Raw genomic sequence first — 7020 nt, 5'->3', positions numbered from 1 at the left:
GCTCGAGTCAGACAAGCTGCTCATCCCACAAGTTTGGGAGAGCAGAGGCACCATTATCGATGCATTGTTTCAAGAATGTGTCACACTGTCTGTGCACTGTAACATGATCCACCACGGGCCAGGCACAGAGAGCAGTACTAAGCCCTCAGTTGGCTACCATTGCCCACTACCGGGGTGGAAACGTCATAGCCTGCAGACCCACTCATGGTCGTGGAAGTGCTAGAAAGCGAGGGGTCAACAGTAACGGCCCCCAGTTTAGGAACTGGACCAGCCAGGATCCCACGTTACCGCCTGCCAAAGGTGAACTGCTAGACGGGATGTTGCAACCTATCTGTTGCAGAGACGATAGACCCATCCCAACGTTGCAAAGTAAGGTAGGGCGGCTACACACAAACAGTGGTCTGGGCCCCCCATACTATGGCCCAGGATCCATGGGGACCACTAAGCCTCCCGCCACTCCCAAAAGTTCTTAAGGCCATTGCGGCCATCCTGGACTTGCTAGACCTCAGGGTCAGCGACAATAGCCCGGAGCAGGCAGCCCAAATCACTAAACCAAGCACCACGTGTGTCACAGTAGATTCCCTACAGACCCAACTATCCTGGGTGCTACGCAGTCACCAGACGGAATCACTCAGAACCGAGCCCCTTCCTTAGGCCATCAGCAGAGAATACACCATGATCGCACGGCCCCCCCACGCAACATCAGAATAAGTGATGTAGAGCATGTTCAGGGCCCCATTGGGCGGCTGGCACCGCATTAGCCTAGGGGGGGGAATGGAGTGTATGTGATGAAAACGGATCGTTTGATTGTGAAACCGTGAACTGGGCTAACGAGTAAAGCATTGGGACCAGACCAAACTGCAAACCACAGATAACCAGGAACCACTGTGAAAGGACCTGGCCCCCAGCGACCCACTAACATGATCGACTTCGCTGTCAACGACTTCAGGACTTCAATCCGGGCGATTGACCCAGGGACACGGGGCGCCAGATCGCCTCAACTTGCAAATAACTTGCACATAAGACTTTGGGGGAGGGGGGGGGGAGTGATGTTATGTATGTATGTAAACCTCAACAAAACATAAGACTTGCCACTAGGGGGCACACCTGTTGTGCACCCTGGGGCAAGCAGATATAAAAGGTGATTCACCAAGCTGCACTCTGGAGTCTGAATAAAGAGACCCAGGTCACACCAGATTGAGTTTGCAATACAGTCCTGTGGATTTATTCTGAACATAACACATTGGATGTGAAGCACTTGAGATGTCTGGGGAGATGTGATAATGTGTTAGATAAAAGTTATTTCTTTACAATTGGCCTCAGTACTCACCAATCAATCAACCAGCAGTCCGTGTATGTGAATGTGACTGTGCAGCCCCTTCTATCCACTGACACCCACTGTCTAGGTTCAGCCCCAAAGAAAGGTTAATGGGGCAAAGTACCAAAGGGCTTCTGAAACTATTGGAGTGATCCACCAGCAAGTGGCTTCAGAAAAGAGAAAAAGCCAGTGAAAAAAATGGATCTGCATGGTGTGACTGTTACTTTAAAATGAGTCCTGATGGTAAGACCCTCTCTTCAATAAAGAACAGATTTCTGCTCGCCTCAGTATTCCATACAAAGTGTCTCCATTATCTGCATGTGCCCCTGAAGAAAGAAAGACTTGTATTTATATTACGCTTTATCAAGTCTCTCAAAGAACTTTGCAAACAATGAATTACTTTGAAGTGACTTGTTAAAGTACGCAAACATGACAGCCATTTTGCTCATAACAAGATTCCATAAACAGCAATGAGGTGAATAACCAGTTAATCTACTTTTGGTTGAGTGATGAATGTTGACTGAGTGAATAAGCAAATTGCTGATTAGTTACTTTTAATGAATACGCCTTGAAAATTTTACCCCCATTTCAGTCCCTGAGTATAAATGTGGCACAGCATAATTATAAAATTTAGATGGTTATTAAAACATTAATAAACTTTTGTATTCTTTTGCAAGCTATGAGCTATTTTCAAAGAATGGAAAATATATTGCTATCCTTTACAAAGGAAACTTGGGATATCCTGGGATAAAAATGATGGTACTGTATATTCAAATTGTTTCAAATTACCAAAGCAATGAAAGAAAGAAAGAACTTGCATTTATGTAGTGCCTCTCACAACATCAAACCCTCCCAAAACATTTCAGAGCCAATTAAATATTTTTGAATTGTAGTTATTATTACTAATGTGGCAGTTAATTTACACACAGTAAGATCCCATAGATAGCAATGCGGCAAATAACAAGATAATCTGTTTTAATGATCTTGGGTTGAGGGATAAATATTGTCCAAAACACCGGGAGAACTCCCTGCTTTTCTTCAAATAGTGCCATGTGATCTTTTACATCCAGCCGAGAGTCCAAACAGCCCTAAGTTTAATGTCTCATCTGAAAGACGGCACCTCAAACTCACCATCAATGACCCTATAAAAGGCTTCCCCAACAGCTTGCTCAATACATTAGGCAGTGTGGTACTAAAATCTGTCACCAAGCTCATGGTCTACAGGGCTGTAGTAATAACCGCCCTCCTGTGCGGCTCAGAGACATGGACCATGTAAAGCAGACACCTCAAATCACTGGAGATATACCACCAGCGATGTCTTTGCAAGATCCTACAAATCCCCTGGGAGGACAGACGCACCAACATTAGCGTCCTCGACCAGGCCAACATTGAAACACTGACCACACTTGATCAGCTCTGCTGGGCGGGCCACATTGTTCGCATGCCAGACACAAGACTCCCAAAGCAAGCGCTCTATTCAGAACTCCTACACGGCAAGCGAGCCGAAGGTGGTCAGAGGAAACGTTTCAAGGACACCCTCAAAGCCTCCCTGATAAAGTGCAACATCCCCACTGACACCTGGGAGTCCCTGGCCAAAGACCGCCCTAAGTGCAGGAAGTGCATCTGGGAGGGCGCTGAGCTCCTCGAGTCCCGTCGGCGAGAGCATGCAGAAACCAAGCGCAGGCAGCGGAAAGAGCATGCGGCAAACCTGTCCCACCCTCCCTTTCCCTCAACGACTATTTGTCCCACCTGTGACAGGCACTGTGGCTCTCGTATTGGACTGTTCAGCCACTTAAGAACTCATGTTAAGAGTGGAAGCAAGTCTTCCTCGGTTCTGAGGGACTGCCTATGATGATGATGACTGAACTGTATAGACCCAGGAAAGCCGCAGGTTTGACTCCAGGTCTGAGCTGAGTTAATTAGTCTCCGTTGAGATGGCCTTCAGTGTGCTAAATTGATCTCCAAGCCCTTGTAATAGGAAACAGAAAAATAAGTTCTGGTTCTTCATCCTGATCCTTACCCAGTGACCTCTACTTGAAAGTAGCATATTGGACTTCTGGAGAAGACAGGATCAGGCTCAGCTGAGATGCCCTCCACGATAAAATAATTTGCTGACTGGGCTCACACAATAAAAATGGTGATTTGAACAAGGTATCCAAAGGCTACCAGTGCCCGTGGAGCAGACTTCAGCAAGAGCCAACACCTTCAGCTGAGGAGAAAAATGAGAAAATAAAACCCACTAGCCCTGTGATACTTCGTACAGACTCTGACTGACGGCAGCAAGGGTGCAGCAAGATCGAGATTCTTCCCAAAATTCCCAGCAGTGCAAGTCTATGACCATGGCATTCCAGAGCATGCCAGAGCATCAGCACTTTCTTCAGATTCAACCCAGAAAGAGTTATAAAGAAAAAAAGACTTGGATTTCTATAGCGCCTTTCATGACCACCAGACGTCTCAAAGCACTTTACAGCCAATGAAGTACTTTTGGAGTGTGTGTCGTCACTGTTGTAATGTAGGAAAAGCAGCAGTCAATTTGCGCACAAGCAGCTCCCACAAACAGTAATGTGATATTGAAGCAAATTTATTGCTCACTCAAAATGCCTGTGCTTGACAATATCATTATATTAGGCAGTCCCTCAGAATCTAGGAAGACTTGCTTCCACTCTAAAAATGAGTCCGTAGGTGGCTGAACAGTCCAATACGAGAACCACAGTCCCTGTCACAGGTGGGACATATAGTTGTTGAGGGAAAGGGAGGGTGGGACTGGTTTGCCGCACGCTCTTTCCGCTGCCTGCGCTTGATTTCTGCATGCTCTCGGCGATGGGACTCGAGGTGCTCAGCGCCCTCCCGGATGCACTTCCTCCACTTCCTCCACAATAAATATGATTACAAAAGCAGTTTCGCTCTCCACATCTAGTTAAGTTACAGACTTAATTTTTTTTTAATTATACAATAAAGAGCACCAACTCTGGAGTGCATATTGTAAAGATGGCACGTATGAGTGACTATTTTGCTTTGGCAGATTTTCTAAACTTTAACCAAATTTCACAGCTTATTACTTCAACCAAAGTCACTAAAACCATTTAGTGAGACATTAACAACATCAATTTCCATTTATATATCACTGTTAGCATAGAAAACGCATTCGATGGCACTTCACAGAGGTGCAGGGAAAACATAGACATCAAGCCAAAGAGGAGATATTAATTGTGAAAGAGAGGTGGAACGTCCGAGAGGTTTAGGAAGGGAATTACAGAGCTCAGGGCCTAGATGGGTGAAGACACACCCATCAATGGTGGAGCGAAGCGAGTTGGGGATTTGGAGGAACAGAGTTTTCAGAGAGTTGTAGGGCTGGAGAAGGGTAGAGAAACCGGGAGGGCGAGGCCATGGAGGGATTAGAATATGAGGGAAACAAATTCAATTTGAGGCACTGGGAGACCAGGAGCCAATGTAGGAACACCAGCACCGGTGTGTGGGATTGAATAAATGTCAGCAACATTTTAAATGAGCTGAAATTTACAGGATCTGGAGAATGGGGGATTGGCTTGGAGCGCATTGGTACAGTAATGTCTGGAGGTGATAAAGTTATGGATGAGAGTTTTAAAAGCAAATGGACTGAGGCAGGGGCAGATGCAAGTGATGTTCATCATCATAGCCGGTCCCTCGAACGAGGATGACTTGGTTCCACAAGATTTCACAGATGTTTCAATGAAGGACCCGATGTTCCAGTCCTTTTACAGGGGTGGAAGTAGGCAGTCTTTGTGATGGAGAGGATATAAGAACATAAGAACATAAGTGTTGTGTATGTATAATATAAGTATATACCCTGTACACTCAATGTACAGTTACATAAGACCACTGGATGTATCTTCACACTGCATACACTATGCCTGTACCACCAGAGGGTGCAACTGATGGAGACCTAGAGGTCACCTGCACACTGCCGGTAACCAGGTATAAAAGGGTTACTGTAACCTCATTCAGGAGCTGCAATAAATGGACTAAGGTCACAACAGTTCAAGTGCAATACCTTATCTCGTGGAGTCATTACTAGCGTGCTTACAAACTCAACAATAAGAAATAGGAACAAGAGCAGGCCATACGGCCTCTCGAGCCTACTCCGCCATTCAATAAGAGCTTGGCTGATCCGATCACGGACTCAGCTCCACTTCCCCGCCCGCTCCCCATAACCCCTTATCCCCTTATCGCTCATGGGGCTAGAAACTATGTTCAGGAGCCAGAGATGGGGACTGAGAAAGGGGCTGGAATCAGTGGCAAGCATATAAAGTTTGCCGTGAGGACTAAAGACAATGGCTTTGGTCTTTCCAGTGTCAATTGGAAAAAAGTGTGGCTTACCCAAGGTTAGATGTCTGACCCACAGAGGCAAAGGACGGGTAAAGAGTAGTGGAAAGGTCGAGATGGGTATGGCTAGCGTACCTGTGAAAGTTGACCTCATGTCTGATGATGTTGCCAAGAGCAGCATGTAGATGAGGAAGAGGACTCTGGGGATAATGGTGCAGGGCTAGAAAGAGAAGCCATTGCTGGAGATGCTCTAGCTATGATTGGGTAGTTAAAAGTTGGACCATCTGTGGCTTTGATTAGTGCCATTTCGGTGCTGTGGCAGAAACCGGACTGGAGGGATTCAAACAGGGCATTGCAGGAAACATGGGCACGAATGTGTGAGGCAACAGTATGTTCAAGAACTTTGGAGAGGAAAGGGAGGTTAAAGATGGGGTGGTAGTTTGCAAGGACAGATGGATAAAGGTTGAAGTTTCTGAAGAGGGAATGATGACGGCAGTCGGGCTATAAAAGAGCTGGAGTGACGGCCTGTGACATGGTGGCCCCCTAACCTGCGAGAGAACAGCTCCTCAGGTCGGGCTATAAACAAGCTGGAGCGGCGTAACACTTCAACCTCCAGCGCGAGCTGCTCCAAGTATGTGACGGTTTTGAGATGGGCGACTGGGTGATGTCATCAAAACCCTGGTCGCCGTTTTTGGCACGTGGGCAGGAACATCGGCGGGGCCCAGGTACGGAGGAGTGGGAAGGTCGGGGCGGACGAGCGGCGAGTGTTTGTGGCGAGATGCGGTGAATGTTTATGGCGAGAGATCGTGACGGAGGTGCGACAGATGAGAGTACGGGGGCCCAGAAGAGCCCAGGGCCCAGGGGCAGCACGGGCCCAGCCCACACTGCGATATGTGTGCGCACTAGGTCCGTGCAACAGAGCAGGTCTCCAATCGTCCTGGTTAACCCTTGCCACTGGATAAAGACCTAGCTCTGTCGAGCCCCGTGTGGTAGTTCAAGGGATGCTGAGTAAGTTGGAAGCAATGAGGCCATTTCAAGAAAAGTGGTGACTTTAGGGGATAACTGTGTTGTTCGCCTTTACAAAAGCAGCTAATATTTTTTTAAGTATATTTTCAGCCTATGAAAATGTTCTTTCGGAAACAAAAGTAGCTGGTAAAAGCAAACAGCAGGCACAGCATGTGTCACAGCAAGAATTGGAGTCTGTGGTTAAGTGATGGAGTGACGCAACACTTCAACCTCTTGCTTGACACCAGGGAAAGTGGAGGTGCTGCAGAGTGAGGTGATCGTGAGGAGGGTGCTCCAATTACCACTCCAGAGCACCCTCCCATTGGGCAAAGTAACAAGCGTGTGGCGAAAAAGGCAGAAGAAGAGGACATGAGGGTACAGCTGCCCCAGACGGC

This window comes from Pristiophorus japonicus, chromosome 14 (genome assembly GCF_044704955.1).
Source record: "Pristiophorus japonicus isolate sPriJap1 chromosome 14, sPriJap1.hap1, whole genome shotgun sequence".
Classification (NCBI taxonomy): Eukaryota; Metazoa; Chordata; class Chondrichthyes; family Pristiophoridae; genus Pristiophorus; species Pristiophorus japonicus.
This window is presented reverse-complemented; position numbering follows the sequence as displayed.